The sequence below is a fragment of the Apium graveolens genome, chromosome 9, assembly GCF_009905375.1.
Source record: "Apium graveolens cultivar Ventura chromosome 9, ASM990537v1, whole genome shotgun sequence".
Taxonomy (NCBI): Eukaryota; Viridiplantae; Streptophyta; class Magnoliopsida; order Apiales; family Apiaceae; genus Apium; species Apium graveolens.
The window spans coordinates 192,239,548-192,251,105 of record NC_133655.1 but is presented as its reverse complement, the minus strand read 5'-3'; the positions used below and the strand labels follow the sequence as shown (position 1 = coordinate 192,251,105).

At 38.1% G+C, this 11,558-nt stretch overlaps 1 non-coding gene across 1 annotated transcript; it reads right to left on the bottom strand.

The window, feature by feature from the left end:
• Window positions 1-10,981: 10,981 nt before the first annotated feature.
• On the bottom strand, window positions 10,982-11,088 carry LOC141688352 (small nucleolar RNA R71). The gene has a single exon (XR_012561799.1). It is a non-coding gene; the product is annotated as a small nucleolar RNA R71 (small nucleolar RNA).
• Between the last annotated feature and the right edge of the window lie 470 nt (window positions 11,089-11,558).

The window sequence follows — 11,558 nt, the reverse complement described above, 5'->3', positions numbered from 1 at the left end:
TCAAACTTCCCATTTTAATCAGTTTGATTTCGCAGGATATAGCATTTGCAGCCAAAGACATGAAGAAAGTTTAGAGTTGGCTTCTTGTTCTTGAACAATTGATAGAGAGTCATGTATCTTGCTTGATTAATCAGAGAAATGTTCTGAGTGTAGCATGCAGTATTTACAGCTTCAGCCCAGAAATATGTTGGTAGTTTAGATTCTTCAAGCATTGTCCTTGCAGCTTCAATAAGTGATCTGTTCTTTCTTTCCACTATTCCATTCTGTTGTGGAGTCCTTGCTGCTGAAAACTCATGCAGAATCCCATTTTCTTCACAAAATGCTCTCATGACAGAATTCTTGAACTCATTTCCATTGTCACTCCTGATTCTTCTAACTTTGAAATCAGGATGATTGTTGACTTGCCTTATGTGATTGATGATGATTTCACTAGCCTCATCTTTAGACTTTAGAAAATGTGTCCAAGAGAACTTTGAGAAATCATCTACAATTACTAGGCAAAATCTTTTCCTTGAGATTGACAATATATTGACTGGTCCAAACAAATCCATGTGAAGCAGTTGCAAAGGCTCTTCAATTGCTGAATCAAGTTTCTTCCTGAATGATGCTTTAATCTGCTTCCCTTTTTGGCAGGCATCACACAGTCCATCCTTTGTAAACTCCACTAGAGGAATGCCTTTTACTAGTTCTTTCTTTATCAGCTCATTCATGGTCTTAAAGTTTAAATGGGATAGGTTCTTGTGCCATAGCCAACTTTCATCCTGACTTGCTTTACTGAGAAGGCAAGTTACAGATTCTGCTTTGGATGAGTTGAAATCAGCTAGATACACATTTCCTCTTCTCACACCAGTGAGAACCACTTTGTTGCTTTGATTATTAGTCACAACACAGGCTTCTTTGTTGAAGGTTACTGAATTGCCTTTGTGACAAAGCTGGCTGATACTCAACAGATTGTGTTTGAGACCATCCACTAAGGCAACCTCCTCAATGATGACATTGTCCTTTGAAATCAAGCCATATCCCACAGTATAACCCTTGTTGTCATCTCTAAAAGTAATACTTGGGCCAGCTCTTTCCTTAAGCTCTGTGATCAGGGTAGAATCACCAGTCATGTGTCTTGAACAACCACTATCCAAGTACCAAAGATTCCTTCTGTTTCCCTGCACACATCAAAATCAAATCAAGTTGATTTTGGTACCCAAGTTTCCTTGGGTCCTGCCTTGTTAGCTTTCTTCTTCTGTTTGTTAGGTCTTATCTCATTTGACTTAGGAATTTCAGATTCTTCCTTAGTCATTTGGGTTGGACCTTTGAAACCATTCAATGCAACAGAATTATCATGCATATTATGGCTAACAGGAAATGGCATGCTTGGTGTAAACATGTTATTCCAGTAAGGCATGCTAAATGGCATTTGAGGCATACTGTATGCAGCATAATATGGATTAGGTGCAAATGGCATATTAGCAAACTGTGCATTCATGTTCTGTGTAGGCATAGCATTAACAGGCATGGCAGGCATGGCATTCATGTTGGGAAATTGAGACTGAACAGACATGAGAGTAGGCATGGCAGATTTGCAATTAACAAACAAATGATTTACACTACCACACTTGATACAGATTTTTCTAGGAGCATATTTATCAGGTGTGTAGTTATTGTGTTTGTTAATCCCTACTTTACCATTCCTATTGTTTTTCCTTTTAATCTCTGTTTTTACCTCAATTTTCTCAAGTCTGTCACTTAACTGTTTGACAGTTATGTGACCAATATTAGCCTTTTTCCCTTTCTTAACTTGACTTGACTCTCCTGAAACAAAGTTCTTGGAAACAGACCCATACTTCTCATTCATATTGATTAGTTTGGCTTTGCTAATGGGTTTGCTCACAGCCGACGGATGAGGATTTTCATCTTTCGACGGATAACACTTTTTGTTATCCGACAGATAGTCCTCATCATCCGTTGAGTCTACATCTGTTAGCAAACCATCTACCAAATTAGGTTCTAGTTTCTCTTTGCTCTTTTTCCAGGCTTCATCACAAAAAGACTCAATTCCTTGAACTTTGGTGATTTGAGCATGGACATCCCTGGATGTTTTCCATGCTTTAATCACCTCTTGTTCACGCTCGAGCTGCTTCTTTAAAATCTCTTCCTTTTTCAAGGACTCAGTTAATTCCTCCTTGCAAATCTTTCACTCAATTCTTAGTTTCTCAAAATCAACAAACTGAGACTCAAGCACATTATTCCACTCAATTAAAAACAAGTTGTTTTCTTTGATTTTAGCATTTTCTTTAGTAAGAGACTAAAGTGTAACACGCAAATGATATAATTCTGTAGACATGTCATTTATGGCATCATTACACTCAGCTTTAGATAAATGTGCAAGGTTTGTAGTAATTACCTAATTGCTTGAGGAACTTGTATCTGTTTCATCAGACTTGGCCATTAGGGCTAGATTGACATAGCTGACATCTTCATCTTCATCTAAACCATCTGCTGCCCAGTCATTCTCTTGTGTAATAAAAGCCCTTTCCTTTTGTTTGAGTAGATCAAAGTATTTTTGCTTATAATCCACAGACTCAAACCTTTTCTTACTGGAATCTGACTTTCTACACTCATTTGCAAAATGCCCTGCCAAGCCACATTTGAAACATTTGAATTTTGACTTATCCACCATGTTTCTATTTGGCTTGGCTGCTCCAAAGTTCTTCTTGAACTTGAGCTTGGAAAATCTCCTGGAAAGAAATGCTAGGTGCTCATCAATGTCCTCCATGTCATCTTGGCTCAATGAATCTTCACTTTCCACTGCAAGCCCCTTGCCCTTTTTCTCACAGACCTTAGAAGTTGACTCAACAGCTTCCATCTTCACTTCCTTCTCCTTTTCCAAATCAGTAACTAGTGCAATGGATCCTCCTTTCTTCTTTCCTCTCTCCATCCTTTCATCCTGCTCTATCTCAAGCTCATAGGTCTTCAGGATGCCATACAGTCTCTCTATAGTAAACTCTTTATAATCTTGTGAGTTTCTTAATGAGACTGTCATTGGTTTCCATTCCTTTGGAAGAGATCTAAGGAATTTCAGATTAGAGTCTTTAGTCTGATAGACTCTTCCATGCAAATTAAGAGCATTTAGTAGTTTTTGAAATCTACTAAAAATGTTAGTGAGTGACTCACTTTCCTCATTGTGAAAATACTCATATTGCTGAATCAAGAGCTGCATCTTGTTTTCTCTAACTTGCTCAGTGCCATCACAGATTATCTGTATAGTATCCCAGACTTCCTTGGCAGTTTTGCAGTTGATAATGTTGTCAAACATGTCTGCATCAACTCCATTGAACAGAATGTTCATGGTTTTTTTATCCTTCTTGACTTGTTCAATGTCAGGATCGGACCATTCGTGCCTTGGCTTGGGAACTGATGGCTCGTTTCCTTTTACAGCTCTCATTGGAACGTGAGGGCCTCTTTCTATGCAGTCCACATAGGCCTCATCTTGAGAAAGCATATGAAGATGCATCTTTACCTTCCAATGATGGTAATTATCTTTATCTAGAAAAGGAATCTTGACTCCAACGTCTTTCTTGTTCATCTTGCTGAATTGTTTTGATCTTTAAACTCTTAGTAGATTAAGAGCTTGCTCTGATACCAATTGTTAGTCCCTTAACAATATAGCAAGAATTACAGAAGGGGGGTTGAATGGAATTCTTGAACCTTTTTCTCGAAATAAAAATGTTCAACTCGAATGTAGATATAAGTGTTTTGATTAGCACAATGCGGAATAAAAACTTAATTGAATCAAAACATAAGTAATTAAAAACAAGAGTCTTTAAAAACTTTCTGGTGGATTTAAACAATTCCACCAGAGATATATATTATATATCGAGAGAACTCTGTGTGCAAGAATGCTCACAGCTGCTTACAAATTGAACTACTGAGAATACAGGGAAATGCTAATGATTCTTCTTACAAAGATTTCTCTGTTTGTGTATCTCAGCTCTCATGTTTCTATTTGCTACGTTCTTGGTTTATATATATTACCAAAATTAAAAAGTCAAAAAGACTGAATAAATATAAAAACTATCAGTCTTAAGCTTTGCTACTTTTCGTCCTTTATTACCCAGTTAATGGGCTTCCACAGTAGATTTGTATACATCTCGACGGCTGTGCTCAGCTTTCACTGTTCAACTGCTGTTTGATTTCTTTATATGTTTATCCGTTGGACTTTATGAACATCCGTTGGATATATGATCATCCGTCGACTTTCTGAACATCCGTTGATGGCTTCATTGATCATCCGTCGACTGCTATATTAAACATCCGTTGATAGTCATTTGATCATCTGTCGATGGCTTTGTTAATCATCCGTCGGTAGCTATTTTGGCACTTGACTTCATTTCACTTATGCAGAATTACAAGACATCATTTATATACAATTAATCAACCTATTCTTCATATCTATTTAAAGTCAACATGACTTATAGGCTACTACAGAATCTATACAAAGATGTATACAGAACTGTGCTACAGACTCATTACTACATAAGCTACTCACTCGATGGATAATAAGTCAACATCCGTCGGGACTATAATGAGTTATCCGTCGGGACTATAATTCTTATCCGTCGAGTGCTACATTATTTCACTAAGTAAAATCTACTTAGATGTTTTGTTTATGAAATCATCAAGTACACAACATATGCACAACATCATAAAATAATTAAGTGAAAGAGAAACAGTGATAATCATTTGGTTAGTGGGAAACGTGTTTGCCTTGACAACTGCATGTGCACAATTATTACTGCTTATTTCCCGTGCCCACTAATAATGTTTTGACAATTTACTGCGTGACAGGTGTCTAAAGTCTGTTCTGCTTCAATTATAACCGTTGTCAAATAGAGAGTATATATATGCGAGTTAAAAGATTTTACAATCTTTTACCTACTTTTCTTGTTCTCTAAACTCTCTTATTCTCTCTCTCTCTCTCTCTAATATTCTCTGAAGCTATTTTCTTATAGACATTTTATCAAACACCTTGTGTACACTCTATTTCTCACTTGATTTTTCACAGAAATGACACCAAAGGACATCATTTTCAATGGATCCAAGTTTGTTCCCAACAACTACATGGCTATTCTTAGCAAGGACGAAACTCCATCAGATCTTCACTTCGTTCAGGACTTTCTTGCTAACAGTGAGATTGGGTATGCATTGACCCAACCAGAAGCACTCTCAGGAATTCAAGTACTTGAGTTTTGGAGGAGTGGTGTTTATGATGATGGTGGTGCAAATGGGTCCCCAAGCATCATATTTACAACAGGGGAAGATGAACACTTGGTTACATTGTCAACTGTTCGACAAACTTTACATCTTCCAGAAAACTGTGTTTACAGTTCAATAATTGAGGAGCCAGCTCTTCAACAGATGATGGCAAACCTTGGTTATGAAAATTTTTGGTCCAAGCTGGGACAATTGAAGAGGCCTCATATAAGGAGAGAGTGGAGTTTCTTTTTCGACTGCATCACCAAGGCCTGTGCAAACAAGTGCTCCAACTTTGATGCAATTCCAATCCTTAGTCAAAAAATTGGGTATGCTCTTATTACTCAATCTAATTTTGATTATGCTAGTGCTGTGCTAGGATTTATTGGGGATAAGATGCAAGAGGACAAAAGTATTATATATTTTTCTAGATTTTGTCCTCTTATTTACAGTTTTTGTAATTCTGATAAGCTCCAACTAGCTAGTGAGTTGATCCAACCCTTTAAACTTGCTAAAAGGTCCTTCACTGACTTATTATCTACTGATAATAAGATGACTGTACTAAGACCCCTCTAAATTCCTCAATCAGTCAAACAGGTCTTAGTAAACTCTGATCCAAACACCTATACTGCCATATATCCTGATGCATAACCATCCCAACCTCTATTAGCACCTACAACCACTACACAACCTACCACTTCTCAACCTCAACCAACTCAACCTACCATCAGAACATATTTCCAGCCAGCACAATCAACACCACAACCATCTACTACAACATCAAGATCCAAACCTTCAAGAGCAACATCAGTTCCTAAATCTCCACCAAGGAGAAGAAGGAGATACTAACGAATGAGTCTGATAAAGAAGAGGAGCAAGTCCAGGTTCATGTATCAGAACCTGTGACAGTAGAAGCTGAAGGGTCAACCCAACAGAAAAAGACTGATGCTAAGGGTTCTGATATTTTGAAGAGGAAAAGAACTATAAGTTCTGATGCTACTCAAGAAACTCCTACACCATCCAGGAGATCAAAGAAACAGAGAGCAGGAAGGCATTTGGCACAACCTCATTCTGAGGATACTCAAGAAGCTGAGGAGGGGAATCAGGAATCTCTGATCTCATCAGAACCTGTTGTAATTGAAGCTTTTCCATCCCCACTTCAAGCTAAAGACACTGTTCCAGAAACAGTGATTACACCTCCTGTCTCTCCAGTTAAAGGAACAACAGTTGAAGATTCAGGATTAAGTCCTGAAATTGACCTTCATAGGCTGATAATTCCAACTGTGTTATATCTGGAAGCTCCTACAGTACAAGTGACAACTCCACCAGTTTCTCCATTACATGCTGATATTCCTACCACACCTATTCTGGATGTGGACAAAGATGAAGTTGTACCAGAATCACCTTCAGTGATACACACTTAGTTACTGTCAGAAGATGATGAGTTTTCTGCAAGTTTTGGAGAGTCAGCTCCAGTTAATACTCCAGCTCCCATTCTTGGAAAGGAGGCACTGATTGAAAAGTTTATTGAACAAGCTGCTCTTGTTCCTTGGGAAGAAACTCACAGAGGGGTTGAGTGGACCAAGAAGTGGAATGAATCTGATTTCATTCCAAGCTCAAAAGTTCTGAAAGAGCACATTGCCAAAGCTGATGAGCTGATGAGAAATTATGATTTCAAGCACCAACTCAAAGTCACTGCTCTAAGTACCAAATCTCTTCAAGGTCTACACTCTCAAACTCATGAAAAAGTTGACAAACTTCTGGAAAAAGCTGAAAAGCTGGATATGAAGATCAAGTTAGATAAAAAGAGGTTTATCAGACCTATACATGAGAAAGTTGAAGCTATTGAGAAGGTTCAAGAACAGCAACATGCCCAAATTACTGAGGTCTTGCAGAATCAAGCCTCTCAACAAGCTTAACTGAATGAAATTCAATCTTCAGTAGAACTTTTTCTCTCTCTCCTACTACCAGATGATGCCAAAAAAGGGGAGAAGGTAGTTAAGTCCAAATGCTCACCTACTCAAATACTAAAGAAGAAAGATGATAAAGGTGATGACCAGGGAAACCCTAGCAAGGGCAAGGGTCAAGGTAAAGGGCAAAGCAGCAAAGTTTTTTCAAGGAAACTAATTTCTGATGCTAGCAAATCTTCTACACAGAAGAAGACAAGTTCTGAAACTGCTCAAACTCAAAATCTGATAGCAAGTTCTGATAATCAAAATCTGATAGCAAGTTTTGATCATCAAAATCTGATAGCAAGTTCTGATAATCAAAATCTGATATCAGGTTCTGATGTTCTGATTCAAGCTGAAAGTCTAGACTCTCAGAAGTTCTTGCAAGCTCTGAAGCTAAATGGAAAGCAGACTACTGTCTACTACAAAGATCCTAAAATTCAGACACTTGATGAGGAAATTGCTAGAAGATTATTTTTCAAACATAGTCCTGGAATGGATTTAGAGAATTTAAAGGAGGAAGAAGCTAGATTTGCAGCTGAGAAGACAAATCTTAAGTCTAAAGCTTCTGATGCTAAGAAACCTCCAAGGCCTAAGGTAAAAGGCATTGTGATCAAGGAGAAGTCAATTTCTGAGGCATCTAAGCCCAAGACAAGATCACAAGTTGAAACTGATCCCTAAGATAAAGGGAAAGGAAAAATTGATGAACCAACAAAGCCACAAGAGATGAAGATTCCTCAAATTCTGATGAAACCTGTATGCAAACTGGTTCAAGTATTTAATGATGCTGCTGCAGTAGATGAAGCTGTTCAAACTCTGAAGAGAAGGAAGATAACTGAAGAATCTAAAACAACCTCTGACACAGCTTAAGTTGTTCAGAATTAAGGACAGTAAGCTACAGAAGAAACAACAAATTCTGATCAAGTCATCAAGACATCAACCTCTGACAGTGCTCAAGTTGATTTGAGTAAATTGACATTTACTGATTAGAGAAAACTCCTATGGAAGAATGTTAATCCATCAGATCCTAAGAAAAGCCAGCTGCTATCTGGTTTCAAGACTGTTGGATTGAAAGCCAGAGAAGCAAGAGACAGAGCTGGATTAGGTCCTGAAGAAGCCAAAATCAAGACAGGAGTTGAAGTGCTTACAAGAGATCCATTTTTATTGACTGAGAAACCTCTTAAAGAAGTTAAACAGAAACACCTTGACAAGGTTATATCTGTTCAAGTGGTACTGGATGCCCATGATAAGCATAATGTCAAAGAAAATCTGATTCTATTTCTTGAAGATGGAAGAACATATCAGAATCAGATGTGCTGAATAAATCTATGAAAGAACTTCAATTCTTTCATTATCTTCTAGAGATAAATTCTGAGATTATCGGGAGATGGTCAAATTTCATATTGAAGACCATAAGGGATAAAACAAGAATTTATGGGTCAAGGGTTACATAATTCATTCCTAATATAGTTAAAGATGATGGAAGTGAAATTCCAATGAAGAAGGATTCTGCTAAACTTGAAGTGATTCTGAAAGAGAAATGTCTGAGCTACAATGAAGACTCTTCTCATCCAAGGGTTATCAGACTTGGTGATGGTTTGGAAAGAAATCACATCTCAGCACTTAGGACTGTAATCTACCGGATTGGAAGTCAAGATAAAGAATTGAAGCAAGTCAAAGCTACAATAGCTCAAGTCCTGAGGAATAAAGAAGAAAAGGTGATATCAAACTTTGTCAAGAATCACTTTGGATTCAGATTGACTCAGTAAGTGATAAGTGGATTTTATATGCACTTGGAATGCTTTATTACAAGCTTATTGGTGTTTTGGACTCAAGTTGTTGGTATTTTGATGTATTTTTGTGTTATTTCATTTCAGGTATCAGTTCAATGAAGAAAAGAGATTTAAAAGAAAATATGATGAAAAGTGATCAGAATTGGAAGCCAAGGCCATTGTCAAGTTGTAGAGAATCTCGTTAGCTTCGCGTGGGCAGTTGAATCGCCTAATTCTGATGAGTAGAACTCAAGTTATGGCCAAAATAAGATTCATCAGAATATTTTCCCAGTCAGTAGCTGAGCGCCCGCTCAGCAGAGCTGAGCGCCCGCTCAGAGAGCTGAGCGCCCACTCAGGAGAGCTGAGCGGCCGCTCAGGGGGCGGCTGGTCGCTGATTTCGCTGAAAAAGCCTTTTTTAAGTGGAATTTGACGATTTTAAGGGTCCAGGTCCACTAGGGGCGTATATACACTTAAAAAAAAGGTTTTCATCATCCGGGAAGATTGGAATACCAAGGAGAAGACCTAGAAGCATAGAACAACTCCGAAAAAGAAGATCTTGTTTTCAACTTGTGATTCTTTGAATTAGTTGTAACTTTGGATTCTCGTTTTCGTTCTTGTTGAACCTAGATCTCGTTTATTCATACTTTAATTATTATTCATTTTATTAAGACCTTGTTTATACCATGCTTTCATTGGAACCCATGGTGACGATGAGTTCGATTATGGGTTAATCGTTGTCATGGGGTTCTAGCGGATTTACTTATGGATTTCTATAGTTAATTATTTCGATATCTTGGTGTGTGGTGATTGTATCATATCCTAGTATTGGTTGTGCTTATTCGTCTTATGTGCGTAGCTAACATATAAGATAGCGTGTTAATCTCTATTGAAGCGATAGTGAATATAGAGGTTTAGAACTTGACATGCTAGCATAGCTTCATATATGTGTATGCATGATTCGTAGGTAACTCTAACCGTTTTACTTGCCCTATGTAATCATTATGGATAACTTGTGCTTAAACCGTTATGTTTTCAAATTTTATAGACATATAGGGTCTCAATATAATTGGTGCCTATTCAGCTCCTATCTCTTTTGTGGATGTCTGGTAGAATGGTACTCGTGCAACGAAAGTTGGCCTTTATCAGTTTCGTGTTATCTGATTAGTGTCATCACCATCACATGCTAATGTTAAGAACAATAAGGCTATTGAATGAAGTAGTAATGAAGTTAGAATCCCATGTTTGTCATATATCGTAATTCAACCTCAATTCTCTTAGTTAATGTTATTTAGTATAATCTTTTAGTTTAATAAAAACCCAATTTGTTATTTGTCTTAGCATTGAGGGATAACCATACATTGTTGCATATGTGCATAAATTGAACTTAACCTAAACCAGCCTCTGTGGGAACGAATCTGATTTATATCTTATACTACTTGCGAACGCGTATACTTGCGTGAATATTAGCGCGTTTTTTCGCCCTAACAAGTTTTTGGCGCCGCTGCCGGGGACTCGGTGTTAATTTTTAGTTTATGTGCTTGTCATCAGTGGTCGTTAAAGTTCACTGACTCGGATTCTTTTACTTTCACAGTTTATTTGTTTGTGTTTCAGGTACTCATTACAATGGGAGATCCAGCAGCACGAACGAAAGCCTTGATGGACTTTTCTCAACCCAAGATCAATGACATTCAATCTAGCATTATCTAGCCATCTATCACAGCTAATACCTTTGAGATCAAGCTTGACATAATTCAATGGGTACAGACTTTAGTCCAGTTTGGGGGTTCTCCAACGGAAGATCCCAATATGCACATTAGGGATTTCATTGAGATCTGCGACACCTTCAAGTTCAACGGTGTTTCTGAAGATGTTGTGAAGCTGAGACTGTTCCCATTCTCTCTGAGGGACAAGGCTAAGAGATGGTTCCACTCTCTACCAGCTGGTTCGATTACTACTTGGGAAGATCTTGCTCAGAAGTTTCTTACTAAATTCTTCCCTATGGCGAAGACAGCTGCAATCAGGAATGCTCTTACTCAATTTGCGCAGCAATCAGGAGAATCTTTATATGAAGCTTGGGAGCGCTAAAAGGAGATGCTTAGGAAGTGTCCTCATCATGGAATGCCTGATTGGATGATCATCAATTGTTTTTATAATGGGTTGGGAGCACAGTCCAGACTCATGCTCGATGCAGCAGCAGGTGGAACATTATGGGCAAAGAGCTATGAGGAAGCTTATGATCTAATTGAACTGATGGCTGCTAATGAATATCAGTATCCAGCCCAGAGATTGCCACAGGGAAAGGTAGCAGGAGTTCTTGAAGTGGATACAGCTACGGCTACCACTACTTAACTAAAGGCGTTGTCTATGAAGATCGATTCTCTGGCTAACTATGGTGTTAAGCAGATAATTAGTGTTTGTGAGCTGTGTGCAGGTTCGCATGCGACGGAACAATGCGCTATATCTAGTGGCTCAACTCAATTTGTGAGCAACTTTCAGAGATCGCAGCAACCAGTTCCAGACACTTATCATCCTGACAACTGGAATCATCCTAACTTCAGCTGGAACAACAATCAGAATGCGATACAACAGC